Genomic DNA, 17,706 nt, shown 5'->3' on the forward strand with positions numbered 1-17,706 from the left:
ACTGTTCTGCTCTGCCATCCTCCGATGGTGTTATCTGCCTTATTCCCACATCAATATGGTATATTAATGCCGGTTGTCAAGGCAATTTTGATAACTATAGACGTTAACAAGGTTAGCGACGATCACTGTAGCGACCCCTAGCGCCCGGAGGTAAAATCGCATAAACAAAGGCAAGCGATTCTGAATTAAATGATTTTACAGGACAAACCGGTCCTCCAGAATATTATTTTAACAAATAATGTTTTGTTTAACTTGGACTTTGCATTGTGAATGGATTGAAATACATGGCAGATGTTTTCAACTCTATTCCATGCGTTTGGAATCAGATCTGCAGTGAACCAGGAGTCACTGAAGTATGACTATGATTATGATCAACCACTTTTGTTTTGTCTTTTGTATGTTTTGCTTGTAAATAGTTCCTTAGCTTAGCTTCTTTTTATCTTCATTTTGCTTAGTAGTTTAGTTAAGTTTCACTAGCCTAGTAGAGAGGATTTATTAATCGAAATATTGTGTTAACTCAGGTAAACAGCATTACATAGTGATGTTCTCTGGATGTTCATTTTATTTCTGTTAATAAATTCTTGAACTTGAAAAGAAGTTGTCACTCCTTTTATTCTATGTGTGTGCAGGTTTTGCTGTTAAAAAGATCGCTAGTGCTCGAATTCATCCCTTTCAACCATTGTCCTGATATCAGCTTAAGAGCTGATCATCACCAGACAATACTTAACAGACAGAGGGTTATTTATGAAACATTAAATAACTTTAAACAGTGTATAATTGCGCAACACTTCACAGGCAGTGACTGCCTGAAGTCTGTAAACCATGGACATCACCAAATGCTGGTTTCCTCCTTTGTGACGCAGTACAGGCGGTGGCCTTTACTGCAGCTGTCTTCAGTTGCTGCTTGTTTGTGGGTCTTGGGCAAATGAATATTGGGTTCATATTTGGTGACTGACTTGGTCGTTGCTTCTTTGCTTTAAAAAAACTCTTGGTTGCCTTTACTGTATGTTTTGTATCATTGTCCATCTGTACTGTGAAGCTCAGAAAGTTTATCCCTGTGCACTTTGGAATTCCTCCGAATGCCTTTGTCCTTTGTCACATCATCAATAAACACAAGTGACCCAGAGCCACAGGAAGCCATGCATGCCAATGCCAACACGTTTTACAGAAGATGTGGAGTGTTTTGGATCATGAGTTCTCCAAACTTTCTTCTTCCCATCATTCTGGTCCAGGTTGATCTACGTCTCATCTGTCCAAAGAATGCTGTTCCAGAACTGGGCTGGCTTCTTCAGCAAAGTCAATTCTGCCCTTTGTGTTTCTGAGGGTGTTTAATGATTTGCACCTTGAGGTGAATCCTTTGTATTTACTCTCATGAAGGCTTTTTATGGTAGACTTAGATACTGATACACCTACTTCCTGGAGAGTGTTCTTCACTGAGTGGATGTTGTGAAGGGGTTTCTTCACCATGGAAAGGATTCTGCCATCTTCCACTGCTGCTGTCTTTTGTGAACGTCCAGGCCTCTTTGAGTTCCCAAGCTCACCAGTGCACTTTCTTTTCTCAGAATGTACCAAACCGTTGATTTGGTCACTCTTAACATTTCTTCTTTCTCTCTGATTGATTTATTCTTTTCTTCAGGCTCAGGATGGTCTGTTTCTGTCACGAATCGGAGCAGAGGACCCAGAATTCAGCCAGACCAGCAGAGGTTCAGATCAGGTTCTTTATTAACAAAAAGCAAAACAGGGAAAAAAGCCAAAAAGACCGTCAAACAAAAAGACGGCACAAAAATAAACAGAGTAACGGGGCAGGCACGGCAGGAACAGGCAAAACAGGATGGCTCAGGTTTCTGGAGACAAGGGGGTCAAAAATCCAAAAGCAAACCATAACAGAAAGTTGCAAGAGGAAAACTCACCCATACTCAACAAGACAACCTGGCACTGATGTCTGGTCTCAGCAATTTATATGGAGGTGGAATCAGGTGAAACCGGTGAGAGGTGATTGCAGCAGGGGTGGAGTTAGGCAGGTGTGCAGAGTAAGTAATTAGACCAGACATCAGTGCCGAGGCTCAAAACAAGAACAAATAAAAACCCAAACTAAGAAACTTCTGAAGACATAATAGAATAAACTACAACAGTAAACACTAATCTAAACAAGAAACCAGACTAGACAGAACTCAAAACAGCCAGATAACAAAAGACAGGAAAGAGAAGGAAAACTAACACTAACAAACCATAACAGAACTCAGAATATTACAGAGCCCCCCCCTTAAGGGCGGATTCCAGACGCCCACCATGTGTATGAAAGTCCAAAACAGAACAAAAATAAATAAATAAACCCGGGCGGGAGGAGGGGGTTCCAGGACGGAGGGTCAGGTTCTGAAACAAAAAACGGTTAATAAGGTCCAAAAAAGTCCAAACAGAAAACAACCCACATAGGGCGAATCCAAACTAACTGAAAAACTTCAAAAACAGTTTCCTGAACAGAGAGTCTGGTGGGCGTCCCGGCGGACGACCCAGGCAAATCAGGTTCTCCGGCGGGCGGCCCCGGCGTGACAGGTTCTCCGGCGGGCGGCCCCGGCGTGACAGGTTCTCCGGCGGGCGGCCCCGGCGTGACAGGTTCTCCGGCGGGCGGCCCCGGCGTGACAGGTTCTCCGGCGGGCGGCCAGGAGGCCGTCGGCGGGTCAGGATCCTCGGAGGCCGTCGGCGGAGCAGGAACCTCGGAGGCCGGCGGCGCGGTAGGACCCTCAGAGACCATTGGCGGGGCCTGGAGAGGGAGAAAACAGAACCTGGCACCGGACTACAGGCTAAGGGAGGCGACGCCTGGTTACTGGCTACAGGTGCGGGAGCCTGGCTACAGGCGACTGAAGGGGAAGCCTGGCTACAGGCGGCTGAAGGGGAAGCCTGGCTACAGGCGGCTGAAGGGGAAGCCTGGCTACAGGCGGCTGAAGGGGAAGCCTGGCTACAGGCGACTACAGAAAGAGCCTGGCTACAGGCGACTACAGAAAGAGCCTGGCTACAGGCTGCTATGGTGGGAGCCTGGCTACAGGCTGCTATGGTGGGAGCCTGGCTACAGGCTGCTATGGTGGGAGCCTGGCTACAGGCTGCTGATGAGGCCTGGCTGCAGGCTTCGGGCTGGGCCTGACTACAGGCTTCGGGCTGGGCCTGACTACAGGCTTCGGGCTGCAGTGCTTTGAAGCTACGGGGAGCTGGCACTGGAGACAGTGCGCTAAAGCTACGGGGAGCTGGCACTGGAGACGGTGCGCTAAGGCTACGGGGAGCTGGCACTGGAGACGGTGCGCTAAGGCTACGGGGAGCTGGCACTGGAGACGGTGCGCTAAAGCTACGGGGAGCTGGCACTGGAGACGGTGCCTTAAAGCTACGTGGAGCTGGCACTGGAGACGGTGCCTTAAAGCTACGTGGAGCTGGCACCGGAGGCTGAGTCTTTGAGTTGCTGGGAGCCGGCACTGGAGGCGTTGCTTTAAAGCTGCGGGGAGCTGGCACTGGAAGCGTTGCTTTAAAGCTGCGGGGAGCCGGCACTGGAAGCGTTGCTTTAAAGCTGCGGGGAGCCGGCACTGGAAGCGTTGCTTTAAAGCTGCGGGGAGCCGGCACTGGAAGCGTTGCTTTAAAGCTGCGGGGAGCCGGCACTGGAAGCGTTGCTTTAAAGCTGCGGGGAGCCGGCACTGGAAGCGTTGCTTTAAAGCTGCGGGGAGCCGGCACTGGAAGCGTTGCTTTAAAGCTGCGGGGAACAGGTACTGGATGTGTTGCTTTAAAGCTGCGGGGAGCCAGCACTGGGGGCTGGGCTTTAAAGCTGCGGGGAACCGGCACTGGAGCTGAAATAGAGGGTGGGTCCTCCAAGACCCCTTCTTGGGGCTTGGGCAGAAGCGGTTCCTCCTGGAACCCTTCGTCACCCGCTTGCGGCGGACCCCCCTGGGTCTCCTCGGCGCCTGCTGGCGGCGGACCCCCCTGGGTCTCCTCGGCGCCCGCTGGCGGCGGACCCCCCTGGGTCTCCTCGGCGCCCGCTGGCGGCGGACCCCCCTGGGTCTCCTCGGCGCCCGCTGGCGGCGGACCCTCCTGGGTCTCTTTAGGAGATTTGGGGAGAGGCGGACCCTCCTGGGTCTCTTTAGGAGACTTGGGGAGAGGCGGACCCTCCAGGGCCCCCTCTGGAGACTTGGGGAGAGGCGGACCCTCCAGGGCCCCCTCTGGAGACTTGGGGAGAGGCGGACCCTCCAGGGCCCCCTCTGGAGACTTGGGGAGAGGCGGACCCTCCAGGGCCCCCTCTGGAGACTTGGGGACCGGTTGTTGCTGAGCTGACTCGACCGATCGCCGGCCAGAAGAGCTTGAGACCAAGCTCACAGAGGCAGGACCAGGAACGGAAGCAATAGCCGGACCAGCTGCTCGCCTGCGTTTCTGGCGGCGGGCTGTACTGCTGCAGAGGTGGTTGCGTCTGGGACCGACACCGGGAGGGCAAAATGCCAGCCGTGATCCCTTAAACGAGGCACCTAAGACGACCTCAGGTAAGCGCCTGACATCCTCCTCTGTCCCAAACAAAGCCCAAGTGTCCATCATAATTTTGAGTCCTGATAGCAAACTCGGTGTCAGGTCCATGGTGGGGAAAAACAACAAAAAAGTGAACGTGTTGGTCTGGCGATGGGTCCTATGAGTGGCCAGGTTGTTCTGTCAGGAATCGGAGCAGAGGACCCAGAATTCAGCCAGACCAGCAGAGGTTCAGATCAGGTTCTTTATTAACAAAAAGCAAAACAGGGAAAAAAGCCAAAAAGACCGTCAAACAAAAAGACGGCACAAAAATAAACAGAGTAACGGGGCAGGCACGGCAGGAACAGGCAAAACAGGATGGCTCAGGTTTCTGGAGACAAGGGGGTCAAAAATCCAAAAGCAAACCATAACAGAAAGTTGCAAGAGGAAAACTCACCCATACTCAACAAGACAACCTGGCACTGATGTCTGGTCTCAGCAGTTTATATGGAGGTGGAATCAGGTGAAACCGGTGAGAGGTGATTGCAGCAGGGGTGGAGTTAGGCAGGTGTGCAGAGTAAGTAATTAGACCAGACATCAGTGCCGAGGCTCAAAACAAGAACAAATAAAAACCCAAACTAAGAAACTTCTGAAGACATAATAGAATAAACTACAACAGTAAACACTAATCTAAACAAGAAACCAGACTAGACAGAACTCAAAACAGCCAGATAACAAAAGACAGGAAAGAGAAGGAAAACTAACACTAACAAACCATAACAGAACTCAGAATATTACAGTTTCTTTGTGTTTTTATTCTTATTTTTTTCTCATTTTCTTTTTGATCCACTGTATATAACTGATGCACCTTTTCCTACTTTTGGCACCTGCTTCTGACTATTGACTACTGAGCCGATGGGACAAGTGAATTTCTCCAACGTGAGATCAATAAAGTCTATCTTATTTATCTTACCTTCACCTCCATGGAGAGCTCCTTTGGCCACATGTTGTGTTCACAGCAACCCCTTCCAAATGCCAACAGCTCACCTGGAATCAACTCCAGACCTTTTACTGCTTAATTGATGACAGGTTAACGAGGGAAGCTTTGTTATTTATTTTTGCAGTCTTCTGAGTAAATTGTCCAATTACTTTTGGGCATTTGAAAAGAGGCAGCTACGTATTGAAGAGCTGTAATTCCTAGACCCCTGATCCACTTTGGATGTGAATACTCTCACATTACAGCTGATAGTCTGCACTTTAAGCCCATATTGATCATATAATTGTATCCTGGACAAGGTTTCAAAAACAGATCAAATAAATAAAACTTCACCGTCCAAATATTTTTGGGCCTAACTGTAAATGAGCTTAAATCACCATGTTGTGAACGTTATTTATTTTTTGCATGGTTTTGCCTTTAAATGTGTATTGAAAATGTTTGTTTTGAATTCAAAATGCTTTAAGTTCAAAAATGTTTGTTTATTGAAGTATATTAATTCACTAACATTATTTAGTGAATAATTATTTAACTATCCATTATTAAGTTAAAATAATTATTTACAGCACAAGTTATATTTTCTGTTTCCCAAACAGGGATAACCCTAGTTAATTGTTGTGAACGTTGAATTGAGTTTCTTTTTTTTTTACATGCTTTGCCTTTAAATTTGAATATAAATGCTCTATAAATGTTTGTTTTAGTTTATCGCTTGTTGATTGAAGAGTGTTAATGTACTCAGTGTCTCTTTTTTTTAGATCTATTAACCAAACAAAATAGTCGATCGATGAATCAGTTCCTGATCTAACTGACGTCTGCAACTCTACTAATGTAACGTTTCAGTATTCTGTCGTCCTGTGAATGTTCTGGTCTACATTTTATCTGCTTTCTGTCTGCATGAAAACAGATTTCTCTCCGGGGCCCCACTCTGGAGCCAGGCCTGGAGGTGGGGCACGTTGGTGAGCGCCTGGTGGCCGGGCTTTTACCCACGGAGCCCGGCCGGGCTCAGCCCGAAGAGATGACATGGGTCCCCCTTCCAATGGGCTCAAAGGGGTTGGGTGCAATGTACAATGGGTGGCAGTCGAGGGTGGGGACCTTGGCGTTTCGATCCTCGGCTGCAGAAGCTTGCTTAGCAGTGTGGTTTTCGTCCTGGCCGTGGAACACTGGACCAGCTCTATACCCTCAGCAGGATTCTTGAGGGGGCATGGGAGTTTGCCCAACCAGTCTACATGTGCTTTGTGGATCTGGAGAAGGCATTCGACCGTGTCCCCCGGGGGATCCTGTGGGGGGTACTCCGGGAGTATGGAGTACCGGGCCCTTTAATAAGGGCTGTCAGGTCTCTGTACGACCGGTGTCAGAGTCTGGTCCGCATTGCCGGCAGTAAGTCGGACTCGTTTCCGGGTGAGAGTCGGACTCCGCCAAGGTTTCCCTTTGTCACCGATTCTGTTCATAACTTTTATGGACAGAATCGGAATCTAAAAATCAACATGAAGCAGGAGACCTGCTTTAACCTTTTATCTCCACATGTTTGCATCTGGAACAGAAAATAGTCTTATTGTTACGGAACAGGATGTCCTGAGGTGAGGAACAGCAGGAACAGGAGGATTTAAAATGGATTTAAGTAATTAATGTGTAATAATTAGTGATCATCGACCCTGTGACGTCATGTCTTTGCTACCCAGCAGATTCTGATGCTCTCACTGCTGCCCTCTGGAGGATGCTGCTGGTGCTGCTAAGAGTCTATTTAGGGTTTCTTTGAATCTGCCTTCAGGTTTCTCCTCAGTAGCTAAGGGTCCACCGGTTCAGTCGGTTCCTATGTTCCCAGTGGGTTTCTTCATCCTCTGGACTTTCTGGAAGGTTCTGCTGCCTATAAAAATGTTTATGGGATGTCTCTGATGGATTTTACATCTTCTCTTAGCTTCATGCTGCCTTGTTTCTGATTTTCATGTTGGTATTGCCTCCAACCCAGTCTGCACAGCCAGAACCACCTGAGAGCAGATAGAAGAGAGGAGTTAAAGCCCAGCTAGGATTTGAACCTGCAACCCAGCTCTAACCTTTCAGGTTAGGTTCCTTCATGTTGATCTGAAGGAACAAAGCTAGTTGTGTCCCTGCTTGTCTCGTGTGGTGATGGTGAGGACGTGTGATGAGCCGTCTTTGACCCCCAGAGGAGGAAGGAGGGCTGCTGGTACCGTCTGAAGCAGCAGTGAGAAACGGTCCAAACCCTGAGAGGAACCATGAAGGAACCCATGCTGCAGTCTCTGCTCTGTGAGGATAGAACCAGTCTTCTGGCTTTTTTATTCCTGTCTGTTCTTTATTTGGAGCGTCGGCATATCACTGAAACCAATGAGACTCTATGAGAACTTCCTGTTTATTCATCAAAATGTAATATTTGATGGATGTTTGTTACCTGGTAGAAGATGCTTAAAACTTCCCTACAGCTCTTTGAGTTTCCCCGAGTCTGAAACAGTTTAACACGGAAAAACATGTTTGGCTTTAGATTATCAATAGAAATGTACTTATATATACTCTGAGTTTTAACTGGACACATTATAGAAATCAGGACTTAGCAAGATTTCACACACAAAATTAAAACTAAAGCAATCTCTAGTTTATTACAGGATTATTGAGGGTTTGTAGAAATATTTGCTGATTATTTCCTCATTTATTCTGCGATCAGTTTTCTTCTCCTGCTCAGAAACACGTGAATCCAATTAATTCATCTGACCCTGATTTTACAACAATGACAACATTTACATCTGAACTCCTGATCCAATCAGGATTCAGTCAGAACCACTGCCGTCATTTCTCCAGCAGGATGTGTGCTTGGTGCTCAGGCGCCATCTGTTGGACGTCACTGGCCCTGCAGAGGGGTCAGAGGTCAAAGCGTTGAACAGGTTAGGTCATGGTTCTCCTGACCCTCCAGTGATGAAGGATTCAGTGAGGATGTTCTCTGAACCAGCTCTGTGCTGATCAGATTACAGAACATGTAGACCCGGTTCTGCTCAGATTCTACAATTATTTCTGCCTATGTTAGATTTTATTCACTTACTGTAATAAAATGGTTCAGAACCACCTTATATGTAAGACATTGTGGTCTGGGAGCAGTTCACATGTTTAGATAAAAGAGAATTAAAGTGTTTGAGTTTAGAATCCGGTCACTTCTAGAAATTTCCAGAACCCTTTAAGGTTTCCATGGTTCTGAATATCTGAGAGGAAACTTTGTGAATCTATCCAGGAAACTGTTTTTGTGTTTCAGTCCTTCTGAGTCATGTTGAAGATCTGGACCGACACCAGAAGCTAAAGCTAACAGGCTGGAGAGGAGTTCTGAGCAGAGACAAGTGGTTCTGCTAATGAACAAAGGTCCCATATTCGTTGGTGACGTATTTAGATGAAACTCCTCCAGAAACAGGAGAACAGACTTTATTAAAAGTTCTGAAGTCAGAGCCTTCATGCTGCCCACACTCACTGTGGTTCTGATCCACCGGTTTCCACTGCAGCGTTTTCTACTCTGCGATTCTGGTGTATTGTTTTTTTTCTGCTGTTCTACAGATCAGTGGTCCACCAGTCAGAACCAAGCAGACAGGAACATGTCAGGGACTTTCTATGGGCTCCCTGAAACCCACAGAACCACAGGAGGCGTGGAACCAGAGTTCTCGTGGCTGTAATAATCATCATGACCATTCACTACAGAGATGAAACAGCGTTTTATTCTGCAGACAGAGAGAAAAGTTCTGGAAGCAAGATGATGGGGGGCTGAACCGGACCTGAACCATGATGGATGGAAATGAATATTGAAGTAAACAGAGTTGTTGGATGAAACAGTCGGGGAAGCGGTCCTGGGCTTTCATATGGACCTGCCTCCGTGTCGGGTTCAGGGCTGCTGTCTGCCTGGTGCTGCTGGGGTTCTGCTGTTCTCTCTCTGCTAACAACTACCATCCATCTATCGTCTGGTCCTGCAGGGACCCGGGAGGCTTGTGCCAATCTCCAGCGCTCATTGGGTCAGTGGGGTCCACCCTGGACAGGTTACTGGTCCATCACAGGGGAACACACTGGATCAGCATCCACAGACACACACACACACATCAGGGACATTTAGAGAGACCCATTTACCTGACAGTCCTGGTTCTGGACGACGGAGGAAGAAATAACTCCACTGACTTCCAGACCTCAGGAGGCAGGAACTAATGATGGTCCATAAAGGTCCGGTTCCGGCAGGCTCGTGACTCTGGAGGGATTTTGTCCTCGCCCACAGAGAGTTTTAAACAGTAAGTCAATATTTCAGCTTCAGCAGCCTGCAGATCAGCCAGGAGACACTGGATTGGAGCATTTTCAGAACCAGATGCAACAGAACTTCTCTGCAGTTCTGGAGACATCAACAAGTCACCACAGACCTGTTTATGGGCCTCTGGGTTTACAAAGGCTGTAAAAATATATTTGGCGTTGGACAAGAGCTGTGCTTCTGGATCAGTTGTTCTGTATTTATGGGCGGAGCAGAACCAGATGTTTTCCTCCCTAAACTCAGAGGAAACCCAATTACAGCAACAGTGTTGATACTTAGCATGAAAACAAAGAGCAGAACCAAGAATTAGCTTCTCGGTGGAAGAGCGGTCCTGAAAGCAAACTTTAGCCCATCAAAGAGCCCAACTGGACCCGATTCTGGAGGCTGAGCTCCTCTGGGAGCTGCAGCGGTGCTGAAAGGAAGCAATACAATCACCTTGCTCCTCTCATCTGGGAGTCTCACAGAATCTCCATCAGTCTGATGTTGTTGACCTGTTCACGTCTGGAACAAACTGCCTTCATGTTCCTGTTCATCCTTTTATTATTAAATCTATGAGTAGTTTTTCCTGTTGTTATAAACTACCGCACCCGGTCGGCGGTTAAACACCCTTCAGGCGACCCCCACTTAAATATTACTTTAGATGCAAGACGCTCGAAACAGAAAACTTATTTAATCTACTAAAGTCAGTAAATGGTTACAGACACATCAGCGCTGACGGGCCCTTGATCGGCAAGACGCCCTGACTGAACATCTCCCAAGCATTATAAAGGAATTCTAGGTACACACCGATGCAAGGGCTGTAGACTTCCTAACTGTGTCATCAGTAGAGAAAATGTGTCACCTACGGGGTGCTATCTATTAGATTTGTGCCATATCTTTGTGTCGGTACTAAGTGTGCCATGCAGCTCCCATGTTAAGCTGAACGCTCCACTGACCCAGTTGATATCTTAACAACGTTTTCTATCATTTTAGTTCCTCTGTGGGGAAAATGCCTGAACCAGGCCTATTCAGCAGTAGTTCTCTACAGTCTTGTAGCTGTTAACTCCATTTGGAGACGTCATGGATGCTTCACGCTGAACTCATTTGACTAAAATGTTCCCGGACTGGTTCTGTTCAACAGCTTTCTGAACCTGGTTCTAAACACTGCAGACTTGGAAATGCTGCTTAACTCAGCTGCTGGCTGAAAGCTGCCGGGTCGAACGTTGGCTCGGTTTGACCCAATATCGGTTCTACAGTCGGGACTCAAGTGTTGGGTCGGCTGGTTCCTTTAATGAACTCCACGGACTGACTGGTTCTGTTGGGTCAAAGGTCGGGTTGCTTTGATCCAATACCAGGTCAGAACATTACCCAACTGGTTGGGTTGAAGACAGGTCTTAGAAGAACCGCATCATTCTTTACAAACCATCGTTCTTAACTAGACTGTGGACCCAATCTGGTTTTCAACTTTGGATTTTTTTAACTGAAACAAATGAGTGAAGTTTTCCTCCAAATGCTTTACCTGCCCGGGTGTGTGCAATGTAAGTTTTACCTGTTCTGGCAGTGTAATGAAAGTGTCTTCTGATCCACAGAGAGTTTCATCTAACATATGCTGTGGTCATCAAGCAGCAGGTCTGCTTCACCACAGCTTGGTCCAGTTTCACCTGTTTGGCTTTTACCATCAAGTTGCTCTGATGCAGGAATGCCTGAACTGTTTTAGTCTGGGTTCCTGCTCATTAACAAGCAAAAATTAACAAGAAAAAAGATCATTTGGAATCATTCCTGTTGAGAAAGAGAGAAAAAGTAAGAAAAGTCCTAAGAAAACTGAAAAATGTTGAGAGTCTGAAGGACTAAAACTGACTGAAAATAATTAAATAAATAAATGGCCCATAAATAAACTCCACAGCTGGAAAGCTGATCCATGAACATGATGATCAACAAGTTACTGTCTGTGTTTCAGTCAGTGCTCTAAACACAGAACCTGGAGTAACAGGTCCAAACAGATGACTCCATTCTGTTTTTAAAAGTGGATTTTATTTCTCGTTGCTTGGACCTCCAAGCTTGTTAATATTCAACTATTAAAACTAACAGCTTCACCAGGTCTGGTTTAGAAGTTCATCTATTGAGTTCCGGGGTATGACGTTGTTACGGGACCGGAAACCGGGGGCACCGCCATCTTGGCAGTATTCGGCAGATTGGCAGACTGTGGTGGTGAAGAAGGCTAAAGATGGTTGATAACTGTTGTGCACCAGGTTGCACAAATAAACGAGGGAAAGGGAAAGGTTCGTCGTTTTACCGCATTCCTAAAGATGTGGAGAGGCGAGCTAGGTGGATCAGTGCCATTAAAAGAGCCAGGAGCAGGCAAAACAAGACTCAAAGATGGGACCCCCCAGCCGTTGGATTCCGCTTGTGCAGCGATCACTTCGTATCAGGTAAGTTACCGAATATAAAGCTTACTAACAAAAGTATCTTCATTATTTAATAGGCTATAATATTGGTTTCTGATCAGTTTCATACTAGCTAGTTGAATTATAGCATGCAATTCGTGGGGCTACCGATGTCATATTTTGTAAGCTAGTGCTAACGTAGTAAACAAAACCCAGTTCAATACTGAAATGTTTCTATTTATTTTATAGGGAGAAAGAGTGATAATCCCTTTAGTCCGGACTTTGTTCCATCTATTTTCAACTACGTGCCATCTCCAGAGAAGAGGAAAAGAAAAATGAGACTGGAGGTTTTCAACAGACGACAGAAAGCAAAGCTACAGAAGATAGAGCAGACAAAGCTATCTGCAAAAGCCATCCCTCCCAGGTGAATATATCAAAGTTCCTTAACCTGTTAAACCCCACTTGCATGGACTTGGTAAAATTATAAACCAAAAAGTTTTTTGTTGAAGAAGCCGTTTATATAGGAAACGGATGGCACTATGTGTCATTTTGTAAAAGAAAAGAAAGGGTGAAACATGCCTCATGCAACAAAAGTAAAAATAACCCTTTTTTCCCCCCAGCCTTCTTATTGGTGGCTGTTATAAACAGACAAACACATCATTCAACAGTGGCTTTTAAAAAAGAGGAAGAAGTTGCTTTTTAAAATACAGTATAATAATTAAAGGCTACCATTTTGTAGAATATTGTTGTACTTCACTTTTTTCCCCATGTTCTAGTGGCTCCCGTGGAGGCTCTGACATAAAATAACAAAGTAAATATGAAATTAATGCAAAAATACATACTGTAGAAAGTGATAGAAACATCTAACATGGACAGTATTTACGTATTTAATTTGTCTATTTTTTGCCAGCCCTCTCTCCTGGCTTTAGCAGACTTTGAGGTGTTACCTGTCTTTTTAATTAATGACTCAAATTCAGCATAACCTTCCATTAAAAGCTCGTGTTCTGCTTGGGAGAAAAACTGTGGGCGTTCTTTGGCCATGCTGAACAGCCAATAGCAGCGCTGCTGATCATTGTTTCTACTATCGAAACATTTACCCTTTTAAACAAACGCTTGAACGCGCAGTTGTCTCAGATAACTCAATCCAGCCATACTAATCGTAAACAACAGGTGTGTTGGAAGAACCCAGTTAGCCGGATCATGATTAGCCGGATGAAATCATCTTGGATGTGTCATTTGATCTCGGATGTTTTAAGCAACGTACGAAGAACGGACCCCAGTAGTGTATACATATACTCTTTATATACTACTTTTGTGTTTTCACCAGAGCATCAACCGATTGTCCCCAAGACAGCAACAAGGACCCTACTGCAGACCAAACTCCCACCACAGAGCCTTTTGAATCTACCCATGAGGAACCTGAAAATGATGTCCAGCCTGTTCTCCATGAGGATGATCCAGCAACTCCACCATGCAGCACTGAAACCTGTGGTAAACGCATCCAATCTCTTGAGCAAGAATGCCAAGCTTTAAGGACTGAGAATATGTTGTTGAAAGAAAAAATTAATAGGACTACACTGAATGAGAGGAGCTTGCATAACGATGATAAAAGAGTTAATACTCTCACTGGTTTATCAACATATTCAATTCTCATGACAATTTTTCATATTGTGGCTCCTTTTCTCAAACTTAAATCTGGTTTAACATGTTTTCAGCAGTACATGTTAACTTTATTAAAGCTCAGAATGAACTTGTCCTTTGAATTTTTGGCTTTTTATTTTGGCATTGACTCAACCACTGTTTCAAAGCTCTTCAAACATTGTATTAGTGTGATGCATTGTAGATTGGTGCCAAGTCTTGTGTTGTGGCCTGACAGAGAATACTTAAGAAAATCTCTTCCATATGCATTTCGAAACAGTAGCTTTGAAAAGACAGTTTGCATAATAGATTGTTTTGAAATATTTCTAGAGAAACCCAGTAGATTGCTAGCCAGTGCTCAGTGTTACTCATCATACAAATCACACCACACAATCAAATATTTAATTGCAATTTGCCCTCAAGGTTCCATTTGTTTCATTTCCACTGGATGGGGAGGTCGCACAAGTGATAAGTTCATCACAGAACAAAGTAACTTTTTATCTTATTTGCACCCAGGGGACGTAGTTTTAGCAGACAGAGGTTTCCTGGTTAAAGAGATGCCAAGCTGAATTAAAGATTCCAGCATTTACTCGGGGAAAGAAACAATTAGATCCAGTTGATTTGGAGAACACCAGATGTCTAGCCTCTCTTAGGATACATATTGAAAGAGTAATAGGAGTTCTACGTCAAAAATACACTGTCTTGCAAAGCACTGTCCCTATAAGTTTCACAGACATAGACAGAGAAAATGATGTGACCTACCTTGACAAGATTGTGAGCATATGTTGTGCACTTACAAATGTGTCTGAATCTGTGGTGCCCTTCCAGTGATGGGGATGTACAGTAAAATGATGTGACTGGCTACAGATGTGCTCAACCAGCAAATAAACCTTTGTGACTCTCACTTCTTGCTTACTTGTTGTGACATTACTTTTCATCATTTTGATCACTCACTATTTTGATGCGATCACATTCTGGTTCTCTTTACAGATCAAGTTTTACATCCACCCATTCTAACTGAGTTTCCACTCAACCAGATATTTGTTCTGGTGTGTTTGATATGAATGACCTACCTGTGTTTCATATCCCTGATTGCTACAGATACTTAATACTAATGATGGGGAAGAGAACAATACTGGTTTAACAACTGTTTATTCAGAAATAAGAGTACAGTATCAGCTACTACTATTTACACATTTCACAGGTTTTTTTGTTTTTTGGGCATTGATTACTTTTCGGCAGCTGGGACATACCCACTGTTTTGGGACCCTTTTCATGGGAAGGCAGGTTTGGTGAAACTTTTTAACTGAACAAAAACCCGATGCACAGACCAACATGTTCCCTGCTTCTGGCTCACGGCAGTAGCACCACTGTTGTTGACTATGATCAGCTGCTGCTGCTGGTTTTGGCGCAGAAAAGTACTTGGCTAGCAGCTCTGGAATGATACATTTCTTAAAGAAGTCACGGGCACATTCCAATTCTTTGTGAAAGAAATGCACATCAGGTGTGATGCGTTCAACAAATGGTGAAGTGCTTCCCCTTAAAGTCCACAGAATGAAATCACAATATGGTTTGTCAGTAACAAATAGCTGCATCTGCACTTGATGATAGTATGCATGGTCCCGCTTCAGTCTAATTTTTTCTTGCGCATCTTTTTCAAGGCAAAAGTGAGCAACAGAATTTACTGCCTCATTAACAGAAAGGTCCTTTACAGAAAATGGGCACTTAATTTCTATGACACCTGAACCACAGCAGCTGCAGGAAACATATCCATCAGGTGAGGCCCCAATAAATGGGTGCAGGGGTGAAATCCTGAATCCAGCTGTTTCTACCATGACATCCGTGTGTGAGAGGCGATGCTGCATTTCATAGTATTTTCTTGCCAATTCCTCGTGCTGGCATCCCCATCTGAAAAAAAAACACATTAGTTTTGGACAATAGTAATGCCACCCCACGTTTGTACCTCCCTGCACTTTCAAAAGGATACTACTTGGTTTTACACTCCAGCTTTTTTAGAATAGTACTTCCTGGATTTACCCTTCCTGTTATTTTACATACATCACATTCACTTGACCATCTGGAAATTAAAGTTTTACACATAGGAGCAGATACACACTGCATGCCCTATTTTATCCTAACCCTTCTATGCTCTTGAATACCTGGTAGCCTCACTGGTGAAATTATGGGACTTTGGGTAGCATATTTGTCTTATCAGAGACACTGCAGGCTTTCTGACATCTGTCTTTGTGGCTGCTCTGAAGGTAGATCCTGTTACCCTACCACTCCTTTGCTCAAACCAGATTTTGGACTTGGACTGGGCTCTGGTCTCCTCCTCTACAATATCACTCTGAAAAAATGACGATCAAAACTGTTACACATAACATTTTAAGTTGGCACAGACTGTACACATGCAGTACATGATAGCTTTTAGATTTCAGTTATTAGCTCCTGTTATTTTAAACAAAATAAATATGTTCTGTACCTGTTCTTTGGTCACAGCTATGTCTACAAATAGTGTTTCTGCTCGATCTTGTAACTCTGCCAGGTTGAGGTCTCTTGCCTGCTTGTCATACAGGATGGTGAGGGGTTCTGGTAGATCCAGCATGACAGCCTTTGGCACATAGGATGCTGCATACTCTTTGACAACAGACAGGACTGCTGGTTTGATGATCTGGTCCTTTTGTGTGCGGCATTGGGAGAGGTTGTTGTAAAGTTTGGCTTGCTCAGAGGTGGGAAAGCTGGGGGGGCAGAATGACCTTTTGAAGATTGTCCTTTTTTATATTGTTGAGAGTTGTTAAAAATTATGTCCTTGCCCTGCTGATACTCCACTTTCTTTACAGAGTCCTCACTTGGGGTGGCCCATTTGCACTTCTTAGATGTTACAGCTATCGCTTCATTTCTGCCACTGTTATGCTGCCATATGCTGAACAACACAGCTGACACATGGGAACAGCTCTCACCAAGTCCAGCTGTGCAATTGCAGTGGGCTCCCAAGACAACCCCATCATTCTTCACCACCATCCATGGCTTTAACTGCGGGTCATTAAGCCTTTGGGAATGATTAACCTATAAGTTACATGAAATTAAAAATGTCAGCTACCTTGGTTGAGAACATCAAAGATACAAACTAGCTTCAGATAGCCAGACGCACCACGGATAGCTAGCCAAGCTAACATAAACAAACAACCCGGTGTTGTGCGCAATTCTGTTCCCCCGTGAAAATCTGTTCTCCCTGTGTCGGGAGCGCGCTTTACAGCCGTTTTCACGGCGCTTCTAATTGATTTCTCGTATGATCATGTCAAGGTTGTAACATTCAGTTTATTCGGCAGCTGTTTACAAAATTGTAAAATAGTTGTTTCACCGAGAAATCAATCAGAAGCGCCGTGAAAACGGCTGTAAAGCGCGCTCCCGACACAGGGAGAACAGATTTTCACGGGGGAACAGAATTAACACCGGACCCCTACTAGCCATGCTAACGTTACACTACCGATTAAACTGGGACACTTACCCTTCCAGTGATGATAAAGCAATTTTTTGCTTGAAGATTCCACAGCTGGATGTTCGTTACAAAGCCAGACTGAGTCCATTTGTAACCCTCCAAACTTTTGTAGGCTTTTAGAGAGTCACCCGAGAAGGACGATGGAAAGTTTATCAGATAGTTGTATATATCCGGATACTGCAGATCTGGGACGTCTTTTTCAGCGGAGATACTTGTGAAAAGCACCCCGGGGGCATTGTATGGGTCGGTAATATTTAATCTATTTAATTTTTTAATATAAAGCTCAATATCATTCGAATTAAAGTGAGATGAGTACTCCGACGGTTTGAAAGCTTCGGCGCTGGCGCTGGTCATTTTTACTGCCAAAATGGTGTCCCGAACACTGGTAGTCACGTGGGGTCCGGATCTCTATATAAAACTCATCCCACCTTAATAAAGGACCAGAATACTCTGTTTGTTGCTGAAA

At 45.0% G+C, this 17,706-nt stretch overlaps 1 protein-coding gene across 1 annotated transcript in view; it reads right to left on the reverse strand.

Moving 5' to 3' along the window:
• Window positions 1–17,706, reverse strand: part of LOC105923632 — an 869,484-nt gene that overhangs the window by 587,018 nt on the left and 264,760 nt on the right. The gene's annotated exons all lie outside the window — the stretch shown is intronic.

Source organism: Fundulus heteroclitus, unplaced genomic scaffold (assembly GCF_011125445.2).
Source record: "Fundulus heteroclitus isolate FHET01 unplaced genomic scaffold, MU-UCD_Fhet_4.1 scaffold_49, whole genome shotgun sequence".
Classification (NCBI taxonomy): Eukaryota; Metazoa; Chordata; class Actinopteri; order Cyprinodontiformes; family Fundulidae; genus Fundulus; species Fundulus heteroclitus.